The sequence below is a fragment of the Gossypium hirsutum genome, chromosome A03, assembly GCF_007990345.1.
Source record: "Gossypium hirsutum isolate 1008001.06 chromosome A03, Gossypium_hirsutum_v2.1, whole genome shotgun sequence".
Lineage (NCBI taxonomy): Eukaryota > Viridiplantae > Streptophyta > Magnoliopsida > Malvales > Malvaceae > Gossypium > Gossypium hirsutum.
Window position 1 is genome coordinate 90,166,547 of NC_053426.1, and position 11,308 is coordinate 90,177,854.

The following is an 11,308-nucleotide window of genomic DNA, read 5'->3' on the forward strand; positions in this document are numbered from 1 at the left end:
GGACAGGACCATAGATTGTAAATCACGTTTCACTTCATGGTGCAATTGAACTTATCATAAATAGGGAACAATCTTTCCTTGTCAATGGGCAGAGAGCAAAACATTATTTTAGAGAGTCAACAAAGGAAGTTGTTGAAAAATAGGATTTGCAATGTAAAATCATCAGGGAGAAAGATAAGGGAAAGGAAACTCAGGAGGAGAACTGGAAAGTAAACAACTTCCTGTTATAGGATGAGGATCAACGAGGTTCTGGGAAGTGAACGAATTCCTGTTATAGGATGAGGATTAACAAGGAAAGAATTCAACTAGTAATCTATCTTTTTGGAAGAAGTCACAAAATCTAATACCTTTGCAAATTGCTCTGCATGTCACGACACAAGGATGAAATTGATACAAGCTAACTGTCCTATGTGTCGTGACACCAATACTAAGTGTCATGGCACCAAGTCGTAAAAATCTATAACCTTTATATTAACCTAGGACATGATTGTAGGGGTATTTTAGTAAATTACTGACAGCTAACCTAGGGAATCTTTATTATAAAAGTATATGTTAACCTCCCTTAACCCCTAAGTCAGTTTATTAACTGTTTCAAAAATTCCCAAACCCTAAGAAACTCCATATCAACATATTGAAACTTGCAAGTGAATACATTTGGATCATTAAAACTCTCTCTAAAATAGCAACACGAGAGTGGAACCAATTGCAATAAAACATCCAGTCAAAGAAATCAAGGAGAGAAAGGTTAACTTTTCTTAATTTTAACTTTATCAATATCATGGATAAAACTGTTGTTTTCAAGAAGGAAAACATAATAAATATCTATTGTACCTTCAACCAAACACGCTTGTCCAATAATAAAGTCTTGATCCTTTAATGAGAGGGTGTAAAGGAATATGGGAAATAGTAAATGAATGCGAATGAACTACATTCTATCTAACCCCAGAGGAACTCACTGTAATACTAATCATTCAAGAATTTTATTTAGCGCTAAAAAAGATAGAGGTAAAGAAAGCATTTAATGAGATGCAAACATATGTTACGGTTAGAAGGGTAGATGTTTTAGTTACTACTAGAGCAAATTGTCAATGTTATGATGCACCATACTATTTTTGTGATTTTCTATTTAAGATTAACTTATGTCAGTACAAAAACATAAGTATGTGTGAGGTAATAACATATCTAATAGAAGGAAGAGGGGAATGGATGTGCCAAAACGACACCAAATTACCATTGACATTTAATAAGGCATTAATGTCACCTTTACCAAAAATATGAATTCAATTTATTTACTCGAGGATAATACCTACGTCGGGTATCTCTAACATTAATATTGTGGAAGCTATTTTGGTATATGCAATATTATAGAGAAAACAAGTATACATTGACACATGGATCTATCAGAGTATACTCAAATGTGCAAGAGACCAAACGAAGGGAACTTTCTTTCCACACTTGGTAACAACATTATGTAAAAATTAGGAATTCCAATGGGAATGGTGGAAATATTTATGAACCTATCGAAAAAAGATGATAGGGTATAAGACATCCACACAATTCATAATACTGTACAAGAAGCAAGTTGAAGAAAGATTACTAAGGGGAAAGGAAGATTTGAAATCTAACTCATTCTAATTTAGCTTTCTCAAAAAAAAAAATTTGTTGTCATATTTTTTTCTATACATGAACCCTGCACGAAGAAAGCATTAAAATTAATAGCTTTAACGAAAAAGGAAGGAGAAACCCAATATAAGGTTACAACAACTTCAAGATCAATCGGGTAACTTCTTTCTTATATATTTGAGGGTTGCACATTAAGGATAATATGTTACCTAAAGTGTGGGGTAACATAGGAAATTTATGTTTTTTATTTGTAAGAAATTTATGCTTTTATTTATTTTTATTTTTTTGTAATTTTTCTTGTCTACTGTGTGCTTAAGCTTGTAGAAATACAAGTGATTGGTTAGGAGTGTGTATATAGATTGATTGTGTTTACTGCAAATTTGGCATGATAGCGAATGATTTTAAATTACCAATTATTAGAACAACTAGTTCTATGTATTACACTATAAATAGACATTAAGTAATTGAGTATACCAAGTGATAGAGAAAATATAAGGAAACAAACATACTAGTATGAATAATAGGTGACTAAATTTAGGATTGTTTTGTCGATTAAATTCATGAATATTGAAATACCTAGGGATGACCTAAGGCATTGTTTGGTATAAACATAGAGCCAAAAAGCCAACCTTGTTCATTGACCTTCAATATCTATATTTGAGCCAAAAATTACTTCTTAAGGAACCTTCATACAAAACCCAAAGCCAAAACAGGAATTGCACTTATCCTTTTTCTTTGGTCCTTGTACTGCACGAACTTAAACATCGCATCATACGTATTAAGGGATAGGTAGAAAAATAACTGTGGTTTTGAAAAATCACATCGAAATAGGAAGAAACAGTGTGATATAGTAATATAGTTCAAGCAAGTGTGCAGATAAGGAAAAATTCAGAAAATGTCAAAACGAGATAAAAAAGTATCAATTCAATCAAAAGCATTGTGATTGAGAAAATAGTGAAAAAGTTAAAATGACCAAAAACAATAGGTCACAAGAATAGAAAAACTCAGTCATTAGTGCACCAAGACTCATTAAGCTGACCATAGTTGCTATTATTATACTGTAACTTCCTACATGGAGAAATAAGGAAGGTGAGATAAAGAGAGATAAGACAATGAGCAGGAAAGGGACACTAAAGGGTGTGAATAGGGAACAATAAGATGTGCCAAACTAATCTCATGTTGAAACCATTTTGATGTGCCTTTTTCTTGAAATCCATACCAACCTTAAGTCTCAGAACATTACAAGCTGAAAAGTCCGATGTGACCTAGGTAAATCTATTTGTGAATGGACATTGCATTAAGTGAACATAGAAATAGTTGGCTATATTCTGTGAGCATAATTGAAATCCCCATGTAATTTTCTTGATGGTTTGATATACTTGAATGTGTTTTTGTTATATGCTTCGTAATATAATAAACTTAGGCGTTTGAGGTTGATAGTGGTAAGCTATTTACATATCATGCCAGAATTATTTGTACTTATAATTACCCCTATTTGCTTCCCACCCAAGCTAATCTTTGTATCATACTCGCTCAAGGGTCATCATTTTTTATATTCTTCTTTTTATGTGTTTCTTGGTTGAGGACAAGAAATGACTTAAGTGTAGGGGAGTTTGATTTTGCCATAATTTATTGTAGTAGATTAAACTACTTTCTGTACTTAATGAGCTCATAGGAAAGTAATTTCGTTATGTTTTTATTTCGTTTTCACTTTTAGTACTTAGGTAATAAATGAAAATTTTAGGCAATTTATATGAATTTTTGGGCCAAGGTAGGTAGACTAACATGTTCCGTGAGTGTGCAGGACATCATTCAAAGGCAAAAAGACATTAGATTGCTCGCGATATAACATCACAGAGCTTAGATGTTGCAACACAGCAAGTAGAATACCTAAAGAGTAGTCTGCAAAGTATGTCGTGATACAGACCATAGGGTGTCGCGACACAGCCCTAAAGACATGCCCAACTCAACAAACTACTATCAGTTTCGCAACACAAGCCAAAGGGTGTAGCGACACTAACTTGACATGGTCATTTAATAGACTAGGGGTGTTTTCATCAGCATAATGAACTTCAACACAGGTTAGTCAGCTATTTTAGGTAAAAAACGAGCTGTTAACCCTAAGCCTATAAATATGATTGCTCAGAATAGTTTAGAGGACAACTTTTCCGAAGTTTAATTTCATTTTCATTTGTAGTTTAGGTTTCTCTTATTTGTAATTTTTATTTCAATTTTTGTTGCATTTTTTGCAAGATTTGGGTTGTAGATCTATCAAAATCATCATGAATTATTGTTTGTGACGCAATATTTCTATCTATATCGTGATCTTTCTATATTTTACTTTTGATTTTGCAAATGGTTTTTTTCTAATTCAATTCTATTGTATGCATTACATCTATGAGGAACTAATCCAATAGGGAGATGAAATAGTGGATATAAGATTAGTTAACACCTATGTAGGGTTTCTTAGTAGATTAGTTGGTTGGGAAAGGAAGAATCTAAAAACCCTAGGATTGACAACCCTAGGAAGTCATGAAGGTAAGAATGAATTCGAAATCGGTATTGCCTATCATGAAATCTTACCCTGACCTGGTATAACTTGTGACATCAAGAGATAAGTAGTGATTGCTAACTCATTTGGCTACTAAAAGGCCAAAAGGCCCTGGTAGGTTAATGACTAGCTGATTGAATAGAACCCGAAGTAGGAGTGAATTATGAACACCGAAATGAGTTAGTCATCTTTCGTTAAATCTGATAAGTTACAATCTAGTCTATCATTATTTTATTATTCTTATAAAATATATTTTGTTATCAACTTATGAATAGTCATAATACAATTTAACAAAAGTATTAATTAGACATGTTAGCATAGAAGTTAATATTAGTTTAGTGTAGCCTTCTTTGGGTATAATACTCGGAGTTCTTCCGGTACTTCGTTTTACAAATCTATATTACAACCTGACCTGTACACTTGCAAAAACCACTTAAATCCTTATATTTTGTAGTAGTATTCTTACTTTCGATGTTGGTAACTCGGGAGACAATCAACGTTGCCCTTCAACGTTAACACAATACTTCAATATTTGTACATCCAAATAAAAAAAAGTGGAACACAATTGGTATTATTCTTCTAAAAAAAGAATCAGAAAAGCTGAAAATGAACATGTGAGCTATGAGAGAAAAGATTTGTTGTTTTTGTTTTGTATAAAATGAGATCGGTCTACTATTTATAGGATTTTCTAAAGGGGTAAAATGGTAAAATACGCAGTAACGAAAAATTTATATTTTTGGATTTTCTTCAATAGTTCTGAAACAAATTTTCTGGAAAGAAAAAAATTGTTTTGAAAAAATACATAAATTTTATCCAAAAAGAAACATGCGTGGTTTGTGTCGTAAACACATGTTAGCTCAGACAAATACACGGACCGGGTTGAGCAATGACGTGCGTGTGGTGAGCCTTTAACCCCAATTACTCAATGAGGATAAATGCAAGGTTATATTTAAACCCTCTTAGAAGCCTTTTCTCAACCAATGTGAGATTACCTATTTTGCATTACCAACATTCCCCACTAATGCAAAAGAAATGAAAATTTTTGTAAACATGAGAAAAGGTAAAACGTGAGAAGAGCAACAACGAAATTAGTCGTTTAAGCATTAGTATCTTATGGATTTGAACTAGCATGTACTGAAATGAGTGATTCTTCTCTTTAACAAGTGAACGAATCTTGAACTTGTTAAGATAAGGGTTAATTCATGACACACGGCAAATCTTAGAGCCAATTGATGTTCCACGATAGATCAACAAGTTTTAGCTAATACACCTCGGGATGTTGCTAAGTTCTTTAAATTGACTAGCCAATGTCTTTCATAGAAGGTGGCTAGTTATTTATACTTACATAGGTGATTTCATAAAATTTATCTCAGTATAGACTACCCAAATCAAGATTATGAAATCATTAAGAGCATTTATTAAGCTCAACCTCTCAAATTTAAATTCAGTGAATTTCATCAAGTTTGTTGATCTGTCGCAATTTGTTATAGCAGATTAAACTACTTTCTGTACTTAATGAGCTGTATGAAAACAATTTTGTTATGTTTTTGTTTAGTTTTTACTTTCAGTCTTTAGGTAATAAAATGAGCAATTTAGGTGATTTATATGACCTTGTGGGCCAAAGTAGGAATAAAGGTATACTAATATGTTTTTGAGTGTGCATGACATTATTTGAAGGTACAAAGACAGTGGATTGCTTGCGATGTTACAACATGAAGCTTCGATGTCGCAGCACAGCAAGTAGAGTACCTAAGGAGTAATCTGCCAACATTGTCACAACACAACCCTGAAGATACACCCTATCTAGTAAATTGCCATCAGTGTCGTGACACAAGCCAAAGGGTGTTGTGACACCGTCTCGACGTGGTCACCAAATGGACTAAGGGTGTTTTCATTCGCGCAATGAACTTTAATGAAAAATAGTAAGGTATCTTGGGCAAGGACAAGCTGTTAAGCCTAGGCCTATAAATACAATTGCTCAACAGAGTTTAGAGAATAGTTTTTCCTTAGTTTAATTTTTACTTTTCATTTGTAATTTAGATTTCTTTCAATGGTAAGTTTTATTTCAATTTTATTTCATTCTTCGCGAGAACTAGATTGTAGGTCTGTCAAACTAATCATGGATTACTATTCGCACCGCATTATTTATTTATATTAGAATTTTTCTCATATTTACTTTTGATCTTTTATAAATGCCTATCCATCAAATCAATTGTATTGCATGTTTTAGATCCATGAGGAACTAGTACTGTAAGGGATACTAATGAGTTGATGTGAGATTAATTAACACCTATGTGATGTTTCTTAGTAGATCAATTGGTTAGGAAAGGAAAAATCTAAAACCCTAGGCCTGAAGACATCAGGAAGTCATGTAGGTAGGAATGAACCCGAAATCAGTATTGCCTTCCATGAAAACCTTACCCCAAACCGATCTACCATGTGACATCGAGAGATAAGAAGTTCTTGCCAACTCATTAGATTACTGGAAGGCTAAGAGGCCCTGCTAGGTTAATGACTAGTTGATTAAATAGAAGCTGAAGTAGGAGTTAATTATGAACGCTGAAGAGAGATAGTCTTCTGTCATTTAATTTGATAAATTCTACAATCTGTTTCTGTAGTTTTTTTATTACTTTTATAAAATAGCTTTTATCACCACCTTAGGAATAATTGTAATATAATTAAAATAAATTACTAATTAGATCGATTAGCATAGAAGTTAATATTAGTTTAGTCTAGCCTCCCTTATGTACAATCCTCAGAATACTTCCAATATTTTGTTGTACAAATCTATATTACAATCTGACACGTATACTTGCAGACACTGCCTTAATCCCTATCTTTAGCTGCAGTATTCTCACTTCCGACATTGGTACGTCAAAGGCAGTCAAGTTGTTGACGTTGTTGCTGGAGAGGCTTTGCCATTAGATTAATTTTAATTTTTTAGCTTAATAGGATAGTTAGGAAATTTTCTAAATTTTGGGTACGATTTTTTATTTTTATTAATTTAATTCACTAAATTATTTCTTTTCATTTTGGATTTCAGTTTACGAGTAGAAACATTGATATTCTTAACGAGCCAGTTATCAAGGAAGTTTACAAAATTGACTGTGATAGTTTATTTCCATTTAACCCCTGACATTACAATTATGATTAATTAGTTTTGTTAATTATTTGAAATTAGTAGGATTATGCAAGTGTTAGAGTCAGTCCCTTTCAACATGAATTGCTTAAAACCTAGCATTGTTCGATGTGTTATTAAAAACCCTTAGTTTGAACTTAATCCTGCATTACTAACAGGGTTATCTTCGAATCTCAATTTTAGTAGTTATTTGGAAGGAGATCTAATAGTATTATTACACTAGTTTGAATAGTTATGCAGCACAATTGTGTATGTAGACATTTCACCAGAAGCTATTAAATTGTTACTTATTCCCTGAAAAGATAGGCAAAAGCCTGGCTAGATGCTCTGCCTTAAGACACCATTACTACTGGGGTCGAGTTTGTATAGTTATTTCTATGTCGAGTGGTACCAATGGCTAAGGAAATTAAGACAAAAAAAGGAGCTATTCGGATTCAAGTAAGGTGCTACCGAAACACTGGTGCAGGTATGGGAAAGATTTAAGGTGATTATTCGAATGGTATTAGGAAAAGGTATTGACCTCGCGATGTAAGTACAAAATTTCTATGATGGGTTGGATGGGCATAATAAATGACTGTTTGACATTATAATCCGAGGAAGTATTTGGTCAAAAATGGACCATGGAATAGTCATACTGTTGGAAAAGATGAGTTCCAACGAGTATACATGGGGTATGAGTTGGAAGCTAGAAACTATGGAGGCAGTAGAAATCATACCATAGGATGTCATGATCGATAGTTAGGAAGAGTTAAGGGAAGTTTGAATGAAGTTGAGTTGGATGGGGGTAGGAATGGGAAAAGAAATTGAGGAAGAAGAAAAAACGGTCGAAAATCTAGATCGCAAAAATGATGAACTGATCATTCAGTTAGAATGGTTGGGTAAAAGTAAAGAACAACCAAAACAGGTAAACCCATATGCAAACAAAATGATACCCTCCATTGTGGGACCGCCTATTCTAGAACTAAAATCTTTCTCTGCTCATTTGAAATATGGGCATTTTGGAGATCAAAGCACATTACTTGTAAAAATTACAACAGACCTATCGATAGAATAGGAAGGAGCATTATTGGGAGTTTCAAAAAGGTACAAGAAAGCAATTTGATGGGCTATTGCAGATATCAAAGGAATCAATCTAGTTTTATATCAACATAATATTATATTGGAAGAAGAAAAGAAACCAGTTGTGGACGCATAACAACATTTAAATCTAGCAATGAAGGAGGTGGTGAAGAAAGAATTCCTCAAATGGCTAAATGGTTGAATAGTTTATGCTATTCCCAATAGTGAACAAGCGAGCCCCACATAGTGTGTACCGAAAAAAGAGTATTGGCGGCAGTAGAAAATGAGAAGAATGTATTAATCTCAACCCAGACAATAACTAGATAGTGTGTATTGACTATCAGAAATTGAATGATGTGACTAAAAATGATCATTTTCCCCTTCCATTTATTGATCCGATGCTTGACAGATTAGTAGGAAGATAATATTATTGCTTCATTGATAGATACTACGGATAGCACCAGATCCCCATACACCCCAATGATCAGAAAAAACCACATTCATATGTCCCTTTAATACATATGCTTTTAAACACATGAAATTCAAGTTATGCAATGCCCCGACAACTTTTATAAGATATAAGACTACTATTTTTGCATATATGTTGAAAGATGGCCTTGACGTATTTATGGACGATTTTTCGGTATATGGAGATTCATTTTGATAATGTCAAGAAAATCTTGAGAGAGTGTTGAGAAGATGTGAAGAGATCAACCTAGTGCTTAATTAGGAGAAGTGTCATTTTATGGTGAAAAAAGGAATGGTTTTAGGACATCAAATCTCTAAGAAAGGACTGAATGTAGATAAAGCAGATTGATTTCATAAAAAATCTGCCAATTTTCGCTATGGCTCACCGGGTAAGAAATTTCTTAGGACATGCTGGTTTTTATAGGCAATTTATTAAAGACTTTGCACAAAGCACAAAGCCACTGAACCAACTTTTACAGAAGGATGTACCTTTCATGTTTACTAATGATTGTATCAAAGATTTTGAGGTAATCAAGAAAAAAACTCATCTTTGCACCTATTATTAATCCTAATTGGTCAATACCTTTTTTAATTATCTGCAATGCTAGTGACTATGTTATAGGAGTAGTGTTGGGACAAAAAAGGAACACGATCTTCTGCGCCATTCATTATGCAAGTAAGACATTGAACTCAGCACGGTGCAATTATACTACCACAAAAAAAGAAATGCTAGCCATCATGCTCGTGTGTGATAAATTTCTTCCTTACTTGATGGAAAACAGAGTATATGTTTACACAGATCACTCTGCACTCAAATATGTGATGAAAAAGAAAGAAACGAAAGCTTGATTGATGAGGTGGGTTTTATTGCTTCAAGAATTTGACCTTTGGATAATATATCGAAAAGGAACAGAAAATCAAATAGTTGATTGGAAAACAAAATAGAAACAAAAAATGGTGAAGCAATAAATGAAACTTTCATTGGTGAGTAATTATTTAAAGTAGAGTTATATTAAGATAGGCACAAGTTTGTTAAAATGCCATGGTATGCCAATTATGTTAATTTTATAGCCCAAGGGGTCTTTTTAATAAATTCTTCTCGGCCACAAAAAAGAGGATTATCCATGAGTCGAAAAATATATTTTGGTAGAACTGTATGTTATTCGACAATGTGCAGATCAATTGATACGAAGATGCGTAGCTAAAAACGATAGATGATATTTTGCAAGGATGCCGCACATCAACGTATGGTGGACATTTCGGAGGAAAAATGTGACACACCAGTTACCGACCCAATCACCAGGTCCAGGCAATGGGATATCGCATTCGTTGTTGGAGCAACTAAAAACATTCATTACAATATGAATTATAAAAAAAAATCATACATTTAAACCCAAGACTAAGTCATGATTAATATATATATTAGTATCTCAACTATTAACCTATTTATTCATTGCATTTCATGGATCCTATTTTCCAATTATATATCTTCATTTCACATCCAAAGCATTATAATCACATTTAAAAACTCGCATAGCATCATCAACACCAAACATATACATGGTACAAACCATTAGCAGCTATCACATGTGCCTATTTATAAAACATCTCGAAGTATGAATTAATTCTCCAACTAAGTAGAATATAACATAAAATCATATAGGTACATCCCAACCAGATTAACAAAAGTTTCACCAACTCGATGAATACGAAATTTTTTGTTGGATGTTGATAATAACGAGTGCACACGATGGAACCTAACCTATGCACGAAAGACAAACCAAACGCTGAGTAATCAACTTAGTAGCATTTCTATAACTAATGTTATAATATAAAATAAATTATGTAAAGACTTAAATAAATTAAAAATCTATGGTTCATAAGCAATTAATATGTTAAATTATATTATAAGAACATAATCCTTCCGTATCGTATTTATAGTCGTACTGACTAGTTGTCACATATTCATCTTTAAATTTTCTGAACTGTAAACTCCAAGATGTAATTAAACATTGAGTAATCGCTTACATTCATATAAATCATGATTTTCAAACAAAATCGGGTTAAAAAAATCTAGCTTACAAAAGCTTCAAGAACAAACAAGGATTAAATTGTAACATTTTCAAAAGAACAAGGCAATAGTGTGAAACATGGGTCACATGACCGTGTAGTGCATCATTGAGCCATTAAGTATCAAATTTCATGCCCAAACTCAAAACATTCCCTAATGGAAACTTTTGGTACCCTCATAGACAAATAAAAGTTAGCCAGATTCTTCAACAATTCATCTATAAGCCAAATTCTTCAACAATTCATCTATACATCCTACATCAAAATCAAATCTATTTTCATGCCTTAATTGGCACCACAATACACCATTCAAATCTAATAACACAAACAATTCTTTCAAGCATTTCAACCCGTAACAATAAACGAGATTCAAACGATATAGAAATATACATTCTAAC